Raw genomic sequence first — 22482 nt, 5'->3', positions numbered from 1 at the left:
ATTAACCCAATACTTGCAAGTTCATTTACATTAATCCCTTCCCTTCGGAAGTCCCGTCGCATATTGTTTGCAATAAAGGAGGTCTCGATAATTGCGTACCTAACTCCCTCATACAGTTTGTCCTGCAGCTGATAGCTAACAAAAATTTGGAGGCACAAAGGAACGAGGACAAGAAATGACAGGACTGGTGCCATCCTTGTCCTCGTTCCTTTGTGCCTCCAAATTTTTTTCAGACCATGCACCAACTAGCCCAAGAACGCGTTTTTAGTTGATAGCTGTAACCATTATATTTCTAAAAACTTTCATCCTTATCCCAGGCACCACATTCGGTGTGAAATACTTTTTATATTTCTCTGTTTCTTTTGTACGCATGCTCCTTTATACGCTTTTTTTAGGGCGCTGAAAATGTTACTTTAGTGGCATCACAGCTTCACCAATTCACAGCATTACCAATTTCTTTTGAATTCAGATCAGTGCCCTCGATTTGCTACAGTGAAAAGGTAAGCCATCATCTGCGACAATAATGTCAAGCTACCAAATATGGCCTTGTCGCAAGTGCCACCGCCTTAGGCTCCACTCGTATGTACTGCGCACCCGCGTATGTGCTTGCAATAATATAGGAACAAATATGAGACGTTAAGAGCGCACAATATCACTGTATATTACGAACGAATATAAAGGTGCTCAAGACTGATTGAAGCTTAATGAAGTATCACGTGAGCAAGCACAAGTCCTTCCAAAGGGACATCGGCTATCTGAACACCGTTGTAAACTTGACACGAGCTTTTGCTGTAGCAGGAGCGTTGCCCTGTCCCCGCGCTTTGCAGCCTTTTTTAAAGACAAATTGGTGACCATACACTCGGCTACTCGATGTGTCCATACACCCACGTCCGTATAATATTCAGCACCGAAGAAAACTGCAAGCCGCTATTACTTCCACTACCATGTGCCTCGTGTGTTTTCCTGAACGTAGTAGCACGCTGCTGAGAAGAGTAAATTTATGTATACGTGAAAGAGAGGGTGTGGAGGGGGGCCGTTCCTTGTACTCAGCGGACTTTGCCTTGTACACAGCGACCTGTCTTTCTCAAGAAGCATTCCTTATTTCTACACCCGTGTTATGTGGTGCAGCCTTCTAAAAACAAACGTCGAACATTGCATTTCATCAGAGCTCAGAAAAGCATCTCGGTCCATTTTTATCTTCTCTATTCCGTAATGTACTACACGCCGGTTCTGCCGCCGTCGAGATAACACGGAGCGCTTCCGACAGGCAGGAGGCCATAAATATCCTGGGCCTAAATGGGCAAACCCAGCGCTCTTGTGCTGCTGTAATAGCTGCAACATGCGTGACGAATACCCTTATGTGTTCATGCCCCTGAGTGAGAACTGCGACATAGAGCTGTTCGAATGTGTTGCCTACAACAAACTCGCAATAAAGGAAATCCATCGAGAGTTATGGGGGGATTCCGATGTACGTCGGGGCACAGTCCCCTGTCAAGCCAATTTGGCCTCTTTTTTTTTTTTTTTTGGCTTTGTTTCCATGACATTTTGGAGCCGAAACAAAAGATTTCCTTTGATTTACTTTCCGCTTCGCCGCGCAACACATCCGAGATGCGGTAAATACTATATACTTGGGCCATATAGAAACCAACGTATATGTACATACATATGGTGGCGAAGCTTCCACAAAAAAACTGCCATGTTCAGAACATGACAGTCAGCGCAGAATAGTGACACCTCTGCGATGGAAGTGTATTTCCAGCAGAGCAAAGCCTATATCGTAGTGTCATAATAGGAACAAAATATGAACAAAAATATTTTAATATATAGTTTTTATATATGGAAAATAAAAATATAAAATATGAAGAAAAAATATGAAGTGTGTGTGCGCTTCGCCGAACAAAGTCCGTAAAATTTACTCGCCTGCGAATGTTGTGTAGGGTTACAGCTGATTTCAGTAAATATAGGATAGCAAGCAACAAACTGCGCAGTCTGTGCGAATGATATAGGCTACACGACGTGCAAATAGAGCGAACAGCTGCGGGATATACATCATTGGAATATTTACCATTTTCCTGGCACTCATATTTATTCTCCAGCTGTACTATTTATTTATTTATTTATTTATTTATTTATTTATTTATTTATTTATTTATTTATTTATTTATTTATTTATTTATTTATTTATTTATTTATTGCATACTGCAGACCCTTAGGACCAACCAGGTGGGCAGTTTCAGTATCAAAAAGATTAATGTGAATAACAAACATAGTAGTGTTAAAGAACATAATGGGGTAGACGTCGTGCATTAGCGCTTGTGATTGATTTTGGCCAGTTTATTCTAAACTTGCGCTCATATTTACATTTCTCCAGCATCAATATGCGGCCATAGCGGTCGAGAGTCACACCAGCCACCTCATTATCACAGGGACCAACCAAAAAGCGCTTAGAATAGCACACGGCCATTCGATGACCCGCAGAAACATCGGGGGTTTTGAATGCGCGTCGATAATTGATCCGAGTGGGTCTCCTTAATTTATTGACGTGAGTGGACATCTCCTTACACTCCCCGCATATAAACCTACACAGTCATTCATGACTCTGAATACATGCGTTCACCATATAAGTTATAGCCGAAACATTCACCAGCACTATTGCGTTTGTGGCATTATAATGGTTAGCATATATTATATAGCTTGTAATACCTAGTGCGGATGGCGTCGTGCGCGTAGCTACGATCCCACTTTCCGAAAAGCCAAGCAACTTCATATGAGACGCGATTCGCTAAAAATGAAGTAGGGACGACGGTTCTTTATTTCCGTATACAGTGAAACCTCGGTGATACGATCACAGCTCATACGAATTTCGGGGTGATACGAATTTTTCGTTGGTCACGGCCAAGGCCCATTGGCCTGCAATGTAATGGAGTACGGCTGTTGCGAACAGATTTTCACCCAGCGACGTTTGATACGAACGTACGCTACCGTCCAGGGGACGGTAGCGCTGTCGCGGAAGACGTGCTGTCGCGGAAGACGCGCCAAGCACGTGCGAGCGCGGGAACGCAAGCGTGGGCATGCGCGCCGCACCGCCAAATCGTCAGAATCACGGTGTAAGAAAAACACTTTTCTAAAGGCGGACGAGGACCGAAAGAAGGCGATGACGGTCTTGGCGAAGGAGTCAAACCTCACAACGTCAACATGCGCGACCGTTGAGGTCGCACTTGTGCGGACACGCCGTAAATCTCCCAATAAACATCCCCAGCACATCCGCGATAACAAAATCATAACACAGGACCGTGGTTCTGTAATTCTGTGGCCTTGGTCCATCGCGTCATAGCGCTTCTTTCGTTACTTTCGCTGCAGTATACTACGGTGTCATGAAAAAAGCGCGCTAAAATTTCGAAGGGGCTACTGCTGTCGCGGGTCAAAACGTACCTGGTTCGTCAATTAAATACGCGCGTACGCACCGTGTATTCACGGGTGCTGGTATGATTGCCGACATCTAAAAACTTAACTGACAATCATTCAGGGTTCTTCCTGACGTTGCTGCGGCCCTGAAAAACAATAAATGAAAATGTACGCCAGCTTTCTTTTGTCGCATGCTAATTTTCTATGCTTTCTGGTGATACGAATTTTGGATGATACGAATATTTTTGGTGGTCCCGTGAGATTCGTATCACCGAGGTTTCACTGTACCTGTGTGTAACCTACCTTAAAATGCTTTAAAATGCGAAAGAAAAAAAAAGTTGTTACTTGGTCTGATAAGCATGAAACGGTACTGAATTTACGGCAAATCCAACGTACTTCTTGTATGGTATGTATAGATTCTCGAAACGTTTTATTTAAGCGTTACGCAATGAGACACATGACACCTGCCCTCGTATTTAATTTGCAACTGCACAAGAAACGTTCTCTGTAGTACACCTCCTTGTTTGTGGCAAGACGTTAAAAGGACCTATTTTGTAAGACTTTTCAAGCGATGCTTTAAGTAGGCTAATGTTGTTTTTCATATCTATAATTTTGGGAGAGCCCGCCGTACTTGCGGCCAAACTTCTCTCTCTCTCTCTCTGTCTTTTCACATTTAATAAAGGAGACGCCCAGGTCATACGCTTCCAGGACGGTGTTTGACTGGCAGGCCTAAAACGAAACCATGCAAACTGTGACGGGGAATGATGAATCCGGTTGTAAGGAGGTATGGATAAAGGTTCTGCTGTCGGTTTTCATCCGTCGTCCTTGTGAGAAATGTCACTTGAATCGAATTTTTTAGAAGCTTCGGGCTCCTTTCGTCCTTTCTCATCACGGCCAGTGCGTTTACGGCGTGACTCTGGCAACGAATTGACGTATTGTTGCTGGGGAGTTGTTTTCTGTCGCGTAGCGAGAAAAAAGAAAGTCAGCATTGTATGAATGTGAAGCATTGAAAGGGATAGCAAGGTTTTGCGTTACACTAGCTGAAGGCTTCTTAGAACGGTGGCGCCGTGTGGAGTATTATACAGGCGCCGTACTTCGACGGTTGAAGTTGAAGTTTGTTGAGCATAGTATTATACAATGTTATTTGTCAACAGATGTTGTAAGTACAGAAGAAGGTCCCATAGTAATCTCCTGTTAACAAGGCTTTGAGAAAAACAGCAAGAGTTGGCAACAAAAGAACGAGCGGTATTATAAGAGTATCAAACACGACGTAACAGCACACACGGAAAATATTAGACAAGACAGATATATATTAAACAATTATGACGAATAACGCGCAATACAGATATCAAGAAACAGGAACATGTAATTTGACACTGTAACGGGAAGCATTGAAACGCATTGCTTAACGTTCTTGAAAGCAGACTCAAGAAGAAAAAAGAAAAACAAAAGAAAAAATATTACAAACACAAATATGAATTGAACCTGGTAGTGCAGGAAATGATGGAGACCGAAAGAAAATCCTCGGCGTGTGTCAGCGTCCAAAGAAAGGATTGGATAAGTTTAGCTTGAAGTTCATCATGGTGTGGTATAGAGGCAGCTGGTCAGCAGAAACACTATATGTTTATGTCCAACGCTCCTGCCAGCGGAAGACACTAGAATGCTGCCATGGCTCAGGCAATGCCGATACTTGGCTTCGGTACTTGGCTCCGTCGCTTTCGGTGCCAAACGCTCGTCACGTGGCCTTCTAATCCTTTTATACGCGCAGGCCGTGCCTGCGCGCACCGTCGGTAGTATAGGGCATGTACGACAACGCCGATGCCAACGAAACGGCGATGCCGCAGCTGCGTCTCGAGCTTCCCTACAACTGATGTCACAATAACAGAAAGGAACACTTGACGTGAATCCCAAAACAAGAAGAACATTCAAACGCTTATCAGAAACAAAGTTAAAAGGCAATAAAAGCGGGAGAAACGTCCTTCAGCTGTATACAGTCGAAGGACGTTTGTTCGTGCAAACATTCGTTCGTTGAAACAGTTGTTCAACGCAAAAGAAAGAATAACTCATGACAATTTTGGCGCCTTTTTTTTTTTTGTTGTTGAACGGCAGCTTCCTAACAGCATTAAGGGAAGTTGTTAGCAACCAAAATGAAAAATGCTTTATTATCCCTGAAGAAGAGAGATGTGCAAATAATAAAAAAAGTAAACACAGAATCTCCTTTGGGAGTTGTGAAATTAGTGAGTAAACTTAGAGTTTTCCTTTTTAATGTTGCGGCATTCCCTAGAACGCTGCTTTCTGTCGGCGTCGGCATGGCGTCATCTTTGCAGCGTTCGCCAGCGTCTAGCCCCACAGAAGGTGACCCCCGCGACCACCGAAACGCGAGTATGGGGTTAAATTTTTTCAGTCTAGATTTTCCGGACGTGCACAGTCTTCCATGTCGGCTTTACATGTTGTGCTAGAGAGGGCTCTTATTCCACAACCACTAAGTTTCATGAAGGCTCTATAGAAACACGGTAAGGATACATTCACATTCTACAAGCGCAGCAGCCCAAGACACGCGCATTCGGAGCATGAGAGCTCGGGTTCAAAGCCAGCCCTCTAGAGAAAATTCATTTATTTATGGCGATGATCACCTTACATGACATAGGGATGGATAGACGATCCTCGTTAAATCGGTGTAGAAATGCCTTTAAACGGAGCAGCTCTGTGTGACATCAAGTGCGCGGCCTATCGCCGAAGGCGTTTGCATTTTCGTCGGTGCAGTTAAGAGTGTGAACTCTGTCGCGTATATTGAGTGGACAAAACGTGTACCGCTTATTCGTGACGTCTCGATTACTTCACCTCGCGAGGTGAAAAACCACCTTGACCTTCGCGAGGTGACCTTCCGCCTGTAACGCGTTGTTTTTCGTGCCCTCGCAACTAATCCATCTGCAGCGTTTTCATCCGTCGGCCGCATTTCGTCACACACCTGCTCAGCCCGGTCATTCGACGGTGCATTCCCACTTACGCGGTGAGGAGCCGGAGGAGAGGGACGGGAGTCCTTGCGCGCGTTCACGGCGGAGGGCGGGCGCATTCGTTAAAGAGAAAACAAAAACACGCCTCTCCACGCGCTGATCACGTGAGCAAGGAGCACTGGACGCTGCGAGCTCCAGCGTGCGGCGACTGTCGGGCGCTGTTTCCGCCTGGGACGCATCTTACTCCGCGCACGGATCTTTCCAAGCGCAGTTGTACGCTCGTCCTGTCACGTCTGCACATCTCATAAGTTATTTGCTCAGTGTTTAAAGCGTCCCCCCTCCTCGTTTTTTTTTTTTTTTCCTAATTCTTCCAGGCCTTGGGGAATCTCACCGTAGAAAAAGCTAGGCGTGCAGACACGCATACAAGGGAGAAGAAATTCATTTGTAGGCAAATAGAAGAGTGGGGGTGTGACACAGTAACTGCCTCTCAGGCGAGGACACCACAACCGCGTCAATTGGGGGGGGGGGGGGGGGGGCGGGAGGAGGAATGGGAACTGATGACACCAACCCCGTTGGAATGAGTGAACGTCGGGCTATGGTTAGAAGTTACTCATTATTTTGCTTCATTTGTATACATGTCTACGCTCTCAACCTTTCCTACGCGGTAAATCTCCACCAACTAGCCAAAATTTCTGTCGTCGCTTGTGAAACCTTTAGTTGTCGCAGCTGCGATTTCTGTGACATCTCTGGCGTTTAGACTGCAAGTGAAGCTGGAGGGGGAAGTACAGGAACGTTGTCAGTGTCTTTATATTACAGGGATCTCAAACTCTCGTCAGATAGCTGGCCGCACTTACCAAACTTAACCTCCCGCGAGGGCCGTGGTGGTGATGGTTGGAACAGAACAAAACGTCAGCTAACGTTGCCATTTGAAAGAAGGTCTTTCCCATATCTCATATATGGGCCATTTCTGAAGGGGATTTGACGTCAGGTCTCGAGAAACATATCGATACTCATCTCCCGAATGACTATAATCCGAACGCCGATTCTGAAATGAAGCGTTTTTGTTAAAACGGTTCTCGGTTTTAACACATGGCGACCGCCTCACGAATAAAAAAGAAAAAGCTTGAGACCAGTCACGTATGTGTACCTACTTACTAAGAAAAAAATAACGGGATGAAGACAGCCCTGTGCGTGCCTGACGGCGCATTCCAAACCCCAGCTGCAGTGTAACAGTGCAGACCGCGCTCGGTGGTTCAAGCCGCTGCGTAAAGCAGTAACCACATGGCACGCATTTCCGACGTATTTTCGGCCCGGGTGTATCGCCTGGTCGTTTATAAGGTGCGCGATTTCCGTCAATAATACATGATGGTTGAATAAGCGCTATATGTAACGCCGCAACATCGCGTACGTATCCGCCGTTGTCACAAAGTGTAGTCATCGCGAGACGACGTGTATGCGCGGCGCCGGTGGAAAATAAGACGCGTCATAAGCTCGTTCCATGAGGTTGATAAGATTGATAAGATTCCGTCTGGTATAGTCAACACACTGTCCGCCGCGGTGACCCAGTGGTTACTGTGGCTGCTGACCCGAAAGTGACTGACCCAGTGGCTGCTGATCCGGAAGACGCGGCTTCGATATCCACCGCGGCGGTCGCATTTCGATGGAGGTGAAATACCAGAGGCTTGTGCACTGTGCAGTGTCAGTGCAGGTTAGAGAGTATAAGCTTGGGCGAGTTGGTTCTCGTTCATGACGGCGTACAACATGGCGTGCATGTGTTATACGCCGTCACGTTGAAGAACCCAAGGTTGTCGAAATTACCGGAGCCTTCCACTACGGCGTGCCTCATAATCTTTTCGTGGTTTTCGGCCCGTAAAACCCCCCAGATGTTATTATTAGGTCACGGAAATTTAAACTGGTGCTTCCCATGTACGATCTGTGTTCAAACCATGACGATTGCCACATGTTATACGCCTTACAAAGGGCGTTTGGTGTTTCGACTGGGAACCTCACGTTGCGGCCGCTGCGGATATATATATATATATATATATATATATATATATATATATATATATATATATATATATATATATATATATATATATATATATATATATATATATATATATATATATAACTCCAGCCACTGCGGATATAGGTGCTTAATTTCTTTCTAAGGCGTTGGCGTTTCTACCGCATATTGAAACCACCCCGAAGCACGCTCTACGTCTGCATAGCCTACTCAATAGTACCGAATAAAGATGTTTATTCTCTCTCTCTGTCTCTTTGCGTCAGCGGTTCGCCATACCTAAGCGCCTTCAAGTCCATATACGGCTGTTAGAACTAAAACTCTGCTTTACGTACACATACTGGTCCTTTCTCTGCATCCCTCCGCTTCGTGTATATGAAATACATCAACAGCAAGAAGCTGCGACTCAAGATCTCGTGATGAGATGGACGGTAAGATACACAGTTATCATGCTGCCTTGTTCGCGCGCTTATTTAATCTTCGTTGTCTGAAGGTTATATTGCGGTTCAATAGATGCTTGCAAGTAAACACTCGTTAGAATGTGCTGAGAGATGTGAAGGAGACATTCCCCTTGATCTGATATTGGGCTGACGTAGACGCTCCCCTGCACACTTGCCTATCTGCCCAAGGTAGGCTTTTCCACAAAACAGTGTGGTCTGGTAAACAGCGCCAACGACCCAAGGAACAATACGTTCATACGTACTACAGAGAGAGCAGCTGTAGTTTTCCTATCTGATTTCTCTCTATCGCGGTGCAAGCTCCTTCTGACGTTTTTCACTGGTGGAAAATGAAAAGATAAATCACGCAAAAATCTTCTACATTTTTTCTTAAAACATCGCACTGCGTGCATCTAGTACAATAGTAATGAAAACTAACAATAAAAATGCCATAAGACTACCCTTTTTCTGGCTGAGCAATGAGGCGTTCGAGGCAGGACTGCAAATAGAAAACACTGACACCGAGTTTGTCATTGTCCTGATTTATTTCGCTGTTAAACCTGCTTGAATTACGAGCCGTGTCGACTGCCGACGTGCCTGGCGTAACCCTTCTGGGCTCCTCAGCGCCTATTGCAACCAACATTGTTCGTGTTGTGCTATTCACTGCTGTTTACTTTAAAATGCATCAAACTCGTGATAACGCTCCCCGTAATTTAAACGGCAGCCGTACTGTTGTCAACGACCTGATATACAACCGTTCTGCAAAAACGACAGCTTTCAGAAGGGACGCATTCGGTGCACCAGGAGCGCAAAATTTTAAAAATTCTGAGAGGCGGGGGGTGGTAAGGGAGAAAGCCCCCCCTCCCCCCATCTGGCAACGCCAATGTGGTGCACCGGGCACATATCTATCGTGTTGTAAACGCAATCGGAAGGAACGAGACGGCCACTGCACTGATACGTAGCAGGCGCCTGAGCTTTCAAAATAAAGCCTCCCTTTTCCGCAAAGCGCCCGGCCATTGCCACCGAAAACCACCGGCGGTCCGCGTGGACTTCCGCGGTGGCATCTTGCGCGAACCGACGTCGTCCAGTTGCTAGGGCTCGGCTGACGCGAGGCACATGGCCCGCAGCCCCCCGGTTTTATCTCTGGGTCACGCAATCTATTTTTCCAGCGAAAACAAAACAGTGCCCCTGCTCTATCTCCGCGATGCGCATGCACCACGAGCTCCCGAAATAGGCGGCGCCCGCCTCGAGGACGCTTGCCTCCTTGCATTGCTTTCCTCGGAGACCGCGTGCTGTTCACGTGTACACATCGCAAGTGTTCCGCCCGTTCCAATCTCCATCTGCTATGGAAGTGCTAAGCAGGAAGCGTTCAACTGTAGATCTATCTCCAGCCCACATTCTCAAAGAGCTCTCCTCTATATCGTATTTTTTTTTTTTTTTTGCTTCTCGTACGCGTAGTCCCACAACGCGTGCCACTGCACTGTAGCCGGGGGCAAAGTCTGCGTGTCCGACGAGCGCGGACAATACGCGCGATGGCTACTCAGACCCCACTAATTCCTGCAGAGGAAAGCATCCCGACGGAAACAAAGAGTCGAGAGCCGGAAATATGTAATGAAACACTGTCACGGCTGTTTTGGCTGGATGCCTCAACTGCTTTAAATTGCTCGGCTACAAGACTACGCAACTAGGCCGTGAAGCATACGGCACCGAACTGGTGGCTTCCAAAGTCTCCGCGTACGGTACATGTTGCCGAGATTGCGTTACTTGTATGTATACCAAGGAGAGTGTGTTCAACGTCTTAGGGGCGTTATAGCCACGTTTCAGCTGCTCTAGAGAGAGAGAGAGAGAGAAGAGAGAGGCAGAAAGGCTAACTGTCGGACTGACCGCTCTGGAGATAAAATGAGAAAAGAAAATCATTCCTCCGCACTGTACTTTTGCAATTCGTTCTCAAGCTTTTCAAGAACACACAAGCGTTCTCAGAGCCGTTCGCGCCGACCAGGATCCAAGAATTTTGCTTTCCGTAAAGGGACGTCTATACCGGTTGCCGTCCGAAAGCAGCTCTCGAAAGGCCCTCTGTTCAGCGTATGACATCATTTTGAACTAACCAACACAAATTCTGGTAAAATAGATGCACATCGTCTGTGGTATTGGTACTGAATGAAAACAAATATGCTGCTCGTCACAGCAATAGGATTATTATTATTATTATTATTATTATTATTATTATTATTATTATTATTATTATTATTATTATTATTATTATTATTATTATTATTATTATTATTATTATTATTATTATTATTATTATTATTATTATTATTATATGCTCTGCATACATAAATGCACAAACACAGAGGAAGGAGGGAGGAAGCAGGCTGAGAACAGCCACCCAGAGGGGCACGACGCCGGCGGACTCTTTCGGGACGAAGGAAGAGGTAGAGGAAAGGAAGATAGGGAGGAGAGAAAGAAGAAAGAAGATACGAAAGTAAAGAAAGAAACGACGATGACTTGGGCAAAAATAAGTAAAGTACACGAAAGAAACGTCTATAAACGGGTGGCCAGGTCCGTTTGTTCCATAAAAGTCAGCAGAGCTTGATGGGCCTGGTCTCGTTGAGAAGCACACCTTCTCGGAAAGAGGTAATCGTGAAGGGTCGCGCACTTGAATGCAAGGGATCTATATTCCTTAATCAGCAATGCCCGCTGCGTACCGAATGCGGGACAGTCTAATATAAGATGCTCAAGTATTTCACAGGAGCCACAAGATGCACATAGCGGACTGTCCACACGTCCCCGACGGTATAAGCGTTCGCGCGCCAACACTTAGCTTATATGAGAGTGGCGATTGCTGTGTTTCTAGGCATTACAAAAAGCGTTCGGCAAAGATAGCCACCATATATTATTATTATTTATGAACTTGATAGACATAGTTTGAAGGGTAAGATATTTTAGCTATTCAAGAATTTTCTTTCACATCGACAGCAGTGCGTTGGAATAAAAATCATTCTGGGTGAATACTACATAAGATTGTTGTAATGCACCGATTATTATTATTTATGAGACTCTCGATACCGTAATACCTCAGGCAGCTGAGGCATTACGCTTGTGTTGCGGCCCAGATGGCATTCCGGAGGCTGTATCTCGGTGCCAGTGCTTTAGCTGTTCGATTAATTTCACTCTTTCATGTACATGCAAAACCGCTCGCGTTTTCCCTGCATTAAAATATGGCACCAGAGAGGATGCCGCGGGCTATCGATTGATTTCTCTTCCTGCTGTTTCCCAGCCCTTTGAATTAGCTATTCACTGATCAGTGGGGGAAAAAAAATATTTCCATTGCAAACTAGCATGGATATCTTTCTGGCCGTTGAACAATAAACCAACCTTGTCATCTTTATCATGCGAGTTCCCACGCCCGTCACACAAAGGCTACAAGTTAATACTAAGTTCTGCGACATCAGCAAAGTGTTTGACGTACTCATTCATCAGTATGCTGCTTACGTACCACGGTGTGGAATCCTCTATTGTACACCTGCTGCACAGCTATCTCCTCGACAGATTTTGATTCATGAGCATCAGAGATCAATTGTATTTTATCTGTGCGGTGTAATGTCCCCCAAGGTTTTGTGTTAGGACCGTCTCTCTTTCTAATTTTGAACAATCACGTTTGACCAGTAAGTGAGAAGCTTTGATTTCTTGTTTTGCACAAGCCCCATCAATATATATATATATATATATATATATATATATATATATATATATATATATATATATATATATATATATATATATATATTCCACGATTACGCCGAATCAAGACGCCCTGCTCTGCATTCGACATTTCTTCATTCTCTGAATGACGTCAATTAAACTGGTTCACGTTCAATTAATCTCAAATCAAAATTTTTCTCTTTTTAACTGAACGCTGAGTAACTGCTTTGAAAACGCTGACTGAGGCACACCTCTCGCATTTTTACCTTAACTGAAGCTCCAGTTTTTCAATCAAAAATAATGTGTCGATGATGGCCTAATGAGAACGATAAGTCTAGCGGTACTAAGAGACAATTGCGATTAACTACTTTGCACTTTTGAAACGCGTAGTGATTATGGTGGCGCGCATCTGCGGTCCTGTACTCTCCCGTATTTGTCGATTTCACGTCGTTTGCCAAGATGGCATTTTATGCTTGCGCGCACTTCCAAACGCGCTATAGTTTTCCCTCTTCAATTCCGTCTGACCTGAGCCGCGTTGCGACGCTTGGCACCTAAGTACACGGGCAATAAGGTCATTGCCTTTCGGAACAGTTATCGAACTTCGCTAACAGCTCCGTAACCTCCGACAGAGACAATCACATTACTACCCATGGGCGGAAAAGGAAGTTGCCGTAATCACGTGTCCCACGCGCGGTCGAGATCAAGCGGCCCCTGCCATAACCTCCCATTTGAAAGCTCGATACTGCCCGAACCCAATAGCGCGCCAAGTGTCAAGGAAAAGCGCGGCCGCCAGAGCAGCAGCAGCAGCCATCCTCAGCGGAGGACCAGGCAGAGCGCCGCCGGCAACTGGGTCGCTCCGCTGCGCCAGGTCCCCGAGTCGCGCACGTGATGAGCACGTGCCGTGCAACTGGTTCTGCCGGAAACCCGACGTTTTGCAAGCGCCCAAACAGGGACAGCAAGGCGCGCGCGCCCGCGGACTCCCGACGGGTTCTCAAACGGCCCAAAGAGAAATGGAGCCTTGAGGCGAGGCCCCCGTGCCGGCGAACCCGGCGCAAAGTGGCGCGTGCGCCTAACAATTGCGAGCTCGCACAGATGCCTTTCCTGTTTACGCTATCAAAATCCTGGCCGTACCGGTCGCCCGCGCGTAGAAAGAACTCTTATCGAAGAGGACGGCTGCTTCGTCTGCGTTGAGGCGCCCGGATCTGTACGGGTCGTTTACGAACGAATAGCTCTGGTTGCGTCACAGGGCCGACCCCGACGTACGTAGTACGTCGCTGGTCGCGCGAAAGCGCACATTGACATCGGCTGACGCGCCTCGGTGACGCCTAAAGACGGCGCGATAACGACTGCGCCAAGCGACACCATCAGCAGTTCGGCGCGCAGGCATCGTCGTCGTCTCCAACGAGCCATTGGCAAACATTTTCTCCTCTTCGGTCTCCATATATCCGCAGGGCCCTCTACCTTCGCGCCTTCGGTCAGTTGCTCTTCGAGTGACTTGACCAGCTTTTGCACATTTGTTTCGATGGAAAATATTTGCGAGTCAACTGGCCCCGTAGATGACATTTTTCTAAAGCTTTTTCGAAGCTTCAGCATACTTTTTTTTGACAGCCGTACAAAAATTGTGATAAAAATGCCATCTTGCACCGTTGCGAAGCCCTTTGAATGTTTGATAAGCATCTGAACAAGCGCAGGAGGTTGTGCAAGAAAAAGGAAATGCAAGAAACTATGCATCCCGAATCGTTTGGCTGCAAACCAAAGAGCCCAAAACCGTGCACTTGTGCAACTTCGCTTTTTCTCTACACTCACACTTCTGTATCTTTGCTTTCGTTTTCTCGAACCGCAGCGCTCCGAGCTGAGTTTTTCGACATTGCCATTAAGTTATAGGACGGCGTTCTACCTTTCTCCGGTGCCATAATTTCCTCTGCGACGCATTTTTATCGCATGGCAACTAGCCTATGTTTTCGTGCGTGTGAGAAATCTTGAGTATTGATATTCTTGCATTAGTAATAAGTTGGTGAGCTCGCTCGGAGAAATCGTCTGTCGAGTCGGTTTGTCGCCGGCTGGTGCGTGCACGCAGCTGCGAGTGACTGTTTGCCGTCGGTATCATCTCGTGCGTACACCATCTAAGTGCGAGGCCTACCTCTAGCGGCGCTATTGACAATTCTTATAGTCTACATACATAGATTTGCTCGATCCAGCTGGTGCCCAATTCTCCGACGTAATTTCTCTGCCGCTTACTGCTAAATTGACACTGACTTTTTTTTTATTTTGTGGTATCATTTACCTACGTTGTCATGATATTATTACTACAATTGTAGCCAAGACACTGCCAGGCTTTCCATTGCCAAGAATATTCAAAATGATATCTTAGAAGCCGTGCTGTGATCATCATTTTTCGATCGGCAATGAAGCCCGAAGTACGAAGGCTACCATCTTATTGCTCCCACCCAGTGTGTCGGAACGGAACGAAAACCGGAACGAAAACCAAAAACGAAAAAAAAAGCAATATTTATGAGCGGAACGAAAACGTAACCGAAACTTTATCTATAATTTCGTTCCGGAGTGAAACCGAAATTTTTTCAATCGTTTTTCGGTTCGCGAGAAAACTTCGCAATCCGGAACAACTGCGCTCATGCAATGTGAGCATATCTCATGGGTACAGTATTAGCGCATATACCTAAGGAAGGAATTCCAAAGCAAATATATGTTGAAATTGTGCGAAAAACGAAACCAGTGGCAATCATAGATGTTTATGTTAACGCAAGTGGACTTTAGCGCACCTGTCACGCAGGCCAGCGTGGAGAGGGCATTCTCAGCGCTGAAGTTTCTTACAGCGAAAGCTGTTATGAGATCACAACAACCGATTTTGGCGCCATAGTTGTCCGCGGCCGCCGGTGTCCGTGACCGCTATCGCGTGAAATAAGAAAACATGAAATGAGAAACAAATTTCTAGGATCTGATGGGATTTACACCCGCGGCCTCTGCGTGGCAGTCGAGTCTTCCACCACAGTGTCATGCTGGTGCTTGTAACTCCTTCGCAGAAATACTCTATACAGACGTCATGTAGGGCAAGGAATCATGTTAACATATATAATATAGCGTGGCAGGAGAGTAAAATAACAACCAGTCATCACGCAATGCTAGTTGCACAAAGTGTCTGTGGTTTAATGCTTCCCACCCACTGCAAAGTGCTCAGCCATAATTGTTCATCGTCATCAGCCACAGCACAAAGTGCACATAATGCCTTACAGATGTGTAGCGGGTACCACGATTCTTCGAAGAATGACGAAAAATGGCATAGTGGGAACTTCGTTACTTCAAAAAAATTACGATGGTTTATGGCGTGGTGGGTACCTTGCATGTGTACTTGTATTAGTTGCTCCAAGAGACTCTACAACGGACTCTACAAAGTACGCTCTTCCAGTTTTCGCTGTGACTACATGTGCTGCGTGTTCCGCGCGGGCCTGGCGATCTTTTTATCAGAACAGTGGTCTTGCACATCAGAGAATACACTTAATGACGTGCTGCTTCTGAGATCGCGCTCACTCCCTTGACACAGAGCATTGTGCCTGCTCAAAATATTGATACCGTCTTCTTTCACTTCATCTCCGTAACAATATTCGTAATTGACTTTTGAGGAAATAAACTATGACTTTAAAGGGTATATTGGTTTGTGCTAGTTGGTAGGAATTCGTGGTACAGTTACTTCCGCTACACATCACTAGGCAACCACACGTGTATCACAGGCAGTGGGAGGCATGGCTTGCGCACGAGGACAAGCAGAGCCAAACAGCTTTGCTTGACCAGGCCCAGCGAGCCGCTCGTGCCAGCGGAGCCCTGCACTGAGGGCCCGACCAAACTGCCTGCATTTAATTTTTTTTTCTGAATAAAGTTTCTTCCTCCTCCTCCTCCTCTGAAGAGCGTGTTTTACTCCTGTCCAACTTTCTTAAGAGGAGGGCAAGTAACTACATCACAAATCCAATGTTTTTTTTATGATTACCTTAACGTCAAATTTTTGCGCAAGAAAAACCGTTACGAACCGTTACGGAACATTTTTTTTTTTTCGTTCCGGAACAGAAACGGAACGGAACTTTTTGCTGTTGAACGAAACTAAAACGGAAACGAAAAACATTTCGTTCCGACACCCTGCTCCCACCTGAAACTTGAATGTCCCTCAGTATGATAGAAAACAAGTAATCACAGTTAAAGACTACTGGAGAAGACGGGACTCCAGTCGCATTTGCCCCTTCGCGTTACCCACGCCAACTTGTACTCTTGCCTGCATACGCCCTTTGTGACAGTGAGGGTGCAGATTGCCGGGAACTTGAGCCGCCTGAATATTTGTTCTAATGTTAAGCGCATGAAGTCTGTTTTCTTCTTATTGGGGTTTTCTTGGCAATAACTATTCCAGCCGGGAGAGGACGCGACACCCGTGCTTTGTCCGCTGGAAGCCTTGAATTTGACTGTTAAGATTGTTATGCACCCCGAGTCATAGTGACATTTACATAGACGCATGAAGCCTTAGGGCTGCCTTTTGTGCCGCGCGGAAGGGGGGTGTCCATGTGGTTCGCCTCGGTTCGAGTTAGGTAAGAACGCGAATCACCGCTGTTCCCTGCGGTAAGGGCATCTCGGAATTATGCAACGATGCTGAGGTGTCACCCACACGCGCAATTCTTTTTCATAAGGTGATAAACCTTCGCAGGCATTGGATGTATAGCGTTGCCTTAAAATGTTTTCTTAGGGGCTAGCCATGGTTACTTAGCGGCAGTGCTGGGCAGTATCGAAGATACATGTATCTTCGATACTATCTTAGATACTTTTGGGGTATCTTGTATCTGTATCGCGATACGTCCAGCAAAACAAGTATCTGTATCTGTATTTCCGATACATTGAAGAATGTATCGCGTATCTTAAGATACAAGATACTACGATCGTACCACCACCGCGCGAAGCAATAAACGTTGGCTGAGCTCGAGCTTCTCAAGCTGATACTGCTGCCACTAAGTCACTGGAATAAAACTAAAGGCAGGGACATTATTTTATCTTTCCGCAAGAGTTTTCCAGCGAGGATAGGCGATAATCTCTGAGCGTCCCTATATATTGGTTGAGCAGGGTTACGAGGTGGCTCTCGCGTCGTCTCGACAGACAAGCGCGCGAACGTCTGCGCCCCGCCGAATTTTTGTTTAATCGTTTTCTTAAATGCGAAGCATTTCTTAGGGAACCCTTTGCACTTCGAGCGTATCTACGTATCTATCTATGTAGCCGGCTACGTCTGGGTGCTCTCATGATCGCCTCCTTAACTTGGTGCAGACCAAAGTTGGCATGGGAGGGTAAGATGATTTGACGAATATGACTGTCGGATCACGACATGAATAACGTGAAAATTCAGTCGCGTACGTCGTCAAACCCTTTCCCCCAGACACATGTGGCACATACCCGTTTACCACGGGTCGCGGTGTACGGGTATGCGCCACAGGTGATTGACAGTTTATATCTACCCAGGAACGGCGAAAGCAGACATTCGTAATTTGAATGAGAGAGTGCTAAGAAAAACCGACATCGGCAGCGTTGACCCGACGAATGGAAAGAATAACAATTAGGAATCCAGCAGGAATCGAACCCAAGCATTCTGCGTGGCAATCAGGTATTCTACCACAGAGCCACGGCAGGTCTAGAAACTGCTTTGGAAAAACACCCTACGGAGGCGTAATATCGGTGCAACGTCCATTGGGCTTCTTGTGCTGGCTATCTAATTTTAAGCAAAGCAGTAAACACTACATATGCGCTCCTACGATACAGGCGTCATATCAGATAACGTCTGTGATTCCAGTGTTGGTTTTGCTTTTATAGCAGTCTAATAAACATTACAATTGTATTCCTGTGATTCAGCAAGCTATCTTGAAGCATTGCTCGACCCTGGTGGAATACATTACAAAGTTACGTGTGATATTCACATGGTTGCACCATAAAGAGCACTTGGTTTTGATAATACTGACGTGTGTACTCTAACGTGAGGGCTAACGTTACGTCGCACCATAAGTTACCCTTTAACGGCAGTGTTGTCGATGTGCCTGTTAAGCCCACGATGTGCACATAGCTACTACACTTACAAAAACACGTCGGTCCACCTCGTAACCCTTGGCTCAAATCCGTAAAATACAGCATAGAAGTGCTCGCTGACTGCTTCGCATGAAACCGATTCCCACAACGCGTGAGATCTGCCGATTTTCTTTTTAGTTTTGTCAGTGCCATGACACTTCGCACTTAGCCACTCTCTTGTGCCGCGTACTACAATGCGTGCGGCGTCTTTCGCACACATGCTGACGCCGCTGTAAAGTCATTATCGAAGTTCCTCTTGTGTGGTGCTTCGTTGCGAAGGTCTGAAGAATGCAAAAATGCGGGTTGCTTTGCCTCTCGTGGCTTTCACACTTCGGCGATTTGAAGGATCTCGTGAATGTAAGTTTGCATTACATGCAATGAGATTCACTTTTATGCATATAATATTCTAACAGCTAGCTATAACACCAACGGTACCGATGCTGGATTTAACAGAAAAAAGCATTCACCTAATAGACGCTGTCTTGGGGTACGTCTGTTTTTCGTTTATTCAAAGAGTTTTTAAAATCATAATTTGATTGTTAGCAGAACTTTATTTCTTAGCTGTCCTTCTTTTTCATCCTGTACATTACCTATGTCTATACATTGTTTTTTTTTTCTGCCGGTCTGCTTACTGCAATATGCCTTTAATGTACTGCCAATGTAAGCTCTGCTTTATCCCCCCCCCCCCTTGTTTTAACTGTCTGCGTCATTTCTGCTGCTGTTCTTCTTCAAATGGAATGTAAGTTTATATACTTATATTCCACTTGAATTTACTGTTATGTAGAGGTGATGTTGAGAACAAATATATAATAATCCGGGCGTGCCTGGAGTATACAGTAACGATAATTCTGCTTACTGCTAAGTAAATTAGCACATTTGAGTTTGCATTATAATAATGTAAATTGTTAGGCGCCATCTTAAATACGTTGGCAAAGATATTCGAAAACCACTGTTATACCACATGCTCCGTTTTTCTCATGAGCGTCCCAAAGAGTCGTTTTATGCCATTTTCAATGGGCAGTGAATTTAATTGTCGTAGCTATTAGAGGTTACCCGCCGCGGTGGTCCAGTGCTTATGGCGCTTGACTGCTGGCCCGAAGGTCGCGGTAGCCGGATTTCGATGGAGGGAAAATGGTATAGTGGCCCGTGTGCTTATGTGTAGGTATCATAACCCCAAGTGGTCAAAATTTCCGGAGCCCTCAAGAGAGCGTCTTTCATAATCACATCGTGGTTTTGCGACGTAAAACGCAACAATTATTATGATCCCTTAGGGGTACCTCCTATATCGTGCTTCTATACTTATTAGCTTTTTTTGATACGGAACCGCTTTTCTATTTTACTTAGGTATATTTGCTTTCGTTGTTTAAGCTTCTCTGAATCCTTTTACTGTTGCTAATATAGAGGTAATCAGATCTATAAGTATCAATAACGTGGACAGCGCTTTGCGCGACTGTACAATACGTCTGAAACGTTTCTGGGCTGCACATGTTCTTGGTGACGTACACCTGTCCGGTGATCCGTTATTGCGAAAGCCGTAATATGTTTACCGGCAAGGTAGAGCTCCACAGTGGTATTTGCACCATCGTGCGGAGGCTTCTTATAGAAGTTCATATAGTTACTTGGCAACCCGCTTGCTGGTCAGCAAGTAGAGCAGTGACTAGCTCCCATCAATTACCAAAGGTACAAGTGCGAACCGCTAACAGCGAATTGTATAAAGAGCTGTCACGTTAAGCAGTTAAACAGCACCAATAAGTTGTTTCGGAATAAAACACAAATACCTTGATCAAGAAGTACAATACTAACAGAGTTTTCATTCAAATGAAACACAATTGGTCGCAGTTAATAAATTTTCAAGCAAACATTTATGTCCATAGGCGTTTAATGCTGCATTATGTAGATATATATTAAGAAATTTGAGAATGTATCGAAGTATCTTAAGATACAATTGGAATGCATCGTATCGGATACAGTCAGTGTTGCAGTATCTTGTATCTGTATCTCAAATACTTCTTGCCTGAGTATCTTGTATCGTATCGCGATACAATTTCAAAGTATCTTTGCCCAGCCCTGCTTAGCGGCTATGACTTTGCACTGCCAAGCACGAAATCGCGGGATCAAACCCCGGTCGATGAAAGAGAAATGCAAAAGCTCTACTGTACCGTGATCATTGGTTGAGCGTTAAGGAATCTCAGGGGATCAAAATTAATCTGGGATCCCCCATTACGGCTTCTGTCATAATCAGATCATGATTTTGTACAGAAAACCCCCATAATTTATATCTTTTTCGACAGCACACTACTCCATCTCACGCTTACGATTGAAAAACATTGAGCGAGGTACCAGATCCAGAAACCATTAATAATCCATAATCCAATCAACGATCGGAACCCAGCCCTTGAAAAAAGCAAAACAACGCACTAGTGATGCTATAGTAGCGGGTTCTCCGTTTCCATAGTTTGCACCGCTCCACCCAAAATCGTAATGATACCATGAACGGCAGTCCCAACCGCACGTGAAAGGGTTGGCGATCGCGTAACGGTATCTTGCAAGATTTAGATTATTTTGCCGCTATGCCCAGCTTTGATCAGGTTTCACGTGCTGAGGCAGTACCCCCCGTACCAGAGAAAAAGAAAAAAAAAACGCTGCTCTATGCACAAATGGTACGAACGGAGACAACCACAAACAGTGGCAAAGGAAGCACACGAGAAACTACAAGGTCACGACAGCATTTCGCACGACAGTGGACATGCATCGAGTTGAGTTGAATAAAATTTATTTGTCCAACGGTTGTTATTGTGCCCGGGGCTAGGCTGCCAGGGATCCACCATTCGAGGAACATCTTCCGAGGTCCTCGGCGACGGCCCTGGCCCGCTGAACGGCCCACTCCTGGTCTTCGGAAGCCTCGCTGAGAAGAGCTGTTTGCCATCGCTCAGTAAGGCGCCCCGCTTCAGAGAGTCCTTCAGTTGTCCTCGTCCTTCCTCGTAGCCGATCTTCATTTCTCGCGCATTCCCAAAGTACTGGGCTATATCGGCCCGTCCGCGCTCGCACCACGGGCGGCCAGGCGACGGGTGCAGCGCGGGCCACAGGCGGTGCAGGTGCTAGGGGTTGGTGAAAGTTCCCGTCTGCAGCCGCCTCAGGTCCACCGCCTGCGACCTGTCCAGACGCACGTAGGGTTCCGGATACATGTGCCGAAGCTCTGCTTATTACCAAACTCTCAGATTTGCTTCTTCATAGAAGGTGAATATTGGACGGAGACTTCTGTGTCAATGACCCACGTTGTGTTGTCTTCTTAGTTTCGAAACTCATATTAAAAAAAAAAAAAAACATTCTTCTGCACTGCTTTTGTAGATGCACCGGTGCCACTTCCACTTCAGATAACGTCTTTCGAACCACGAATTGAAATCCAGAAAGATTTTCGTGGCAACTTTATAGTCATAATCAAAAAGTAAGCATTGTATAAAGAACCAAGAGATATCAAGGCGTTCCAATGCTAAAACCTGGTAAAACCCCTTTATCCATAGATTCATTTGGTCCTGTTGGCCTAACTAGCTGTCTAGGTAAATTTATGGAAAAGTTGATTGCGGCTTCAGTGGTGGACAGAATGCGCCAACGTACTCCCTGAAAATATGTCAGGCTTCCGCAGACGTCGGTGCACGATGGATTCCATTTTAGATCTCGTCGCTTACGCGGATCATGAGAGGAGCTGTGGAATAATCGCCATTGCAGTATTTCTTGATATAAAGCATACATTTCACACAACCAGCCACGTTCATGCACTACATCGTTTAATTTAGTTGAGCATATAGTTGGCCGAACATTGAGATGGATTGCAGAATTCGAAGAGACCGGAAAATCT

The 22482-nt window shown here is 45.6% G+C and overlaps 1 long non-coding RNA gene across 10 annotated transcripts in view; it reads left to right on the top strand.

Moving 5' to 3' along the window:
• The window catches only part of LOC125756879 (uncharacterized), a 131235-nt gene that overhangs the window by 67684 nt on the left and 41069 nt on the right, over positions 1–22482 (top strand). For 4 of the 10 annotated variants that reach the window (XR_007414828.1, XR_007414830.1, XR_007414827.1 and 1 more), the window contains one exon: positions 4088–4189. The exons of the other annotated variants lie outside the window; for them this stretch is intronic. This is a non-coding gene — a long non-coding RNA (uncharacterized LOC125756879). The remainder of the gene's footprint in view (positions 1–4087; positions 4190–22482) is intronic. 10 annotated transcript variants of the gene reach the window in all.

The sequence above is a fragment of the Rhipicephalus sanguineus genome, chromosome 1, assembly GCF_013339695.2.
Source record: "Rhipicephalus sanguineus isolate Rsan-2018 chromosome 1, BIME_Rsan_1.4, whole genome shotgun sequence".
Taxonomy (NCBI): Eukaryota; Metazoa; Arthropoda; class Arachnida; order Ixodida; family Ixodidae; genus Rhipicephalus; species Rhipicephalus sanguineus.
This window is presented reverse-complemented; position numbering and strand designations above follow the sequence as displayed.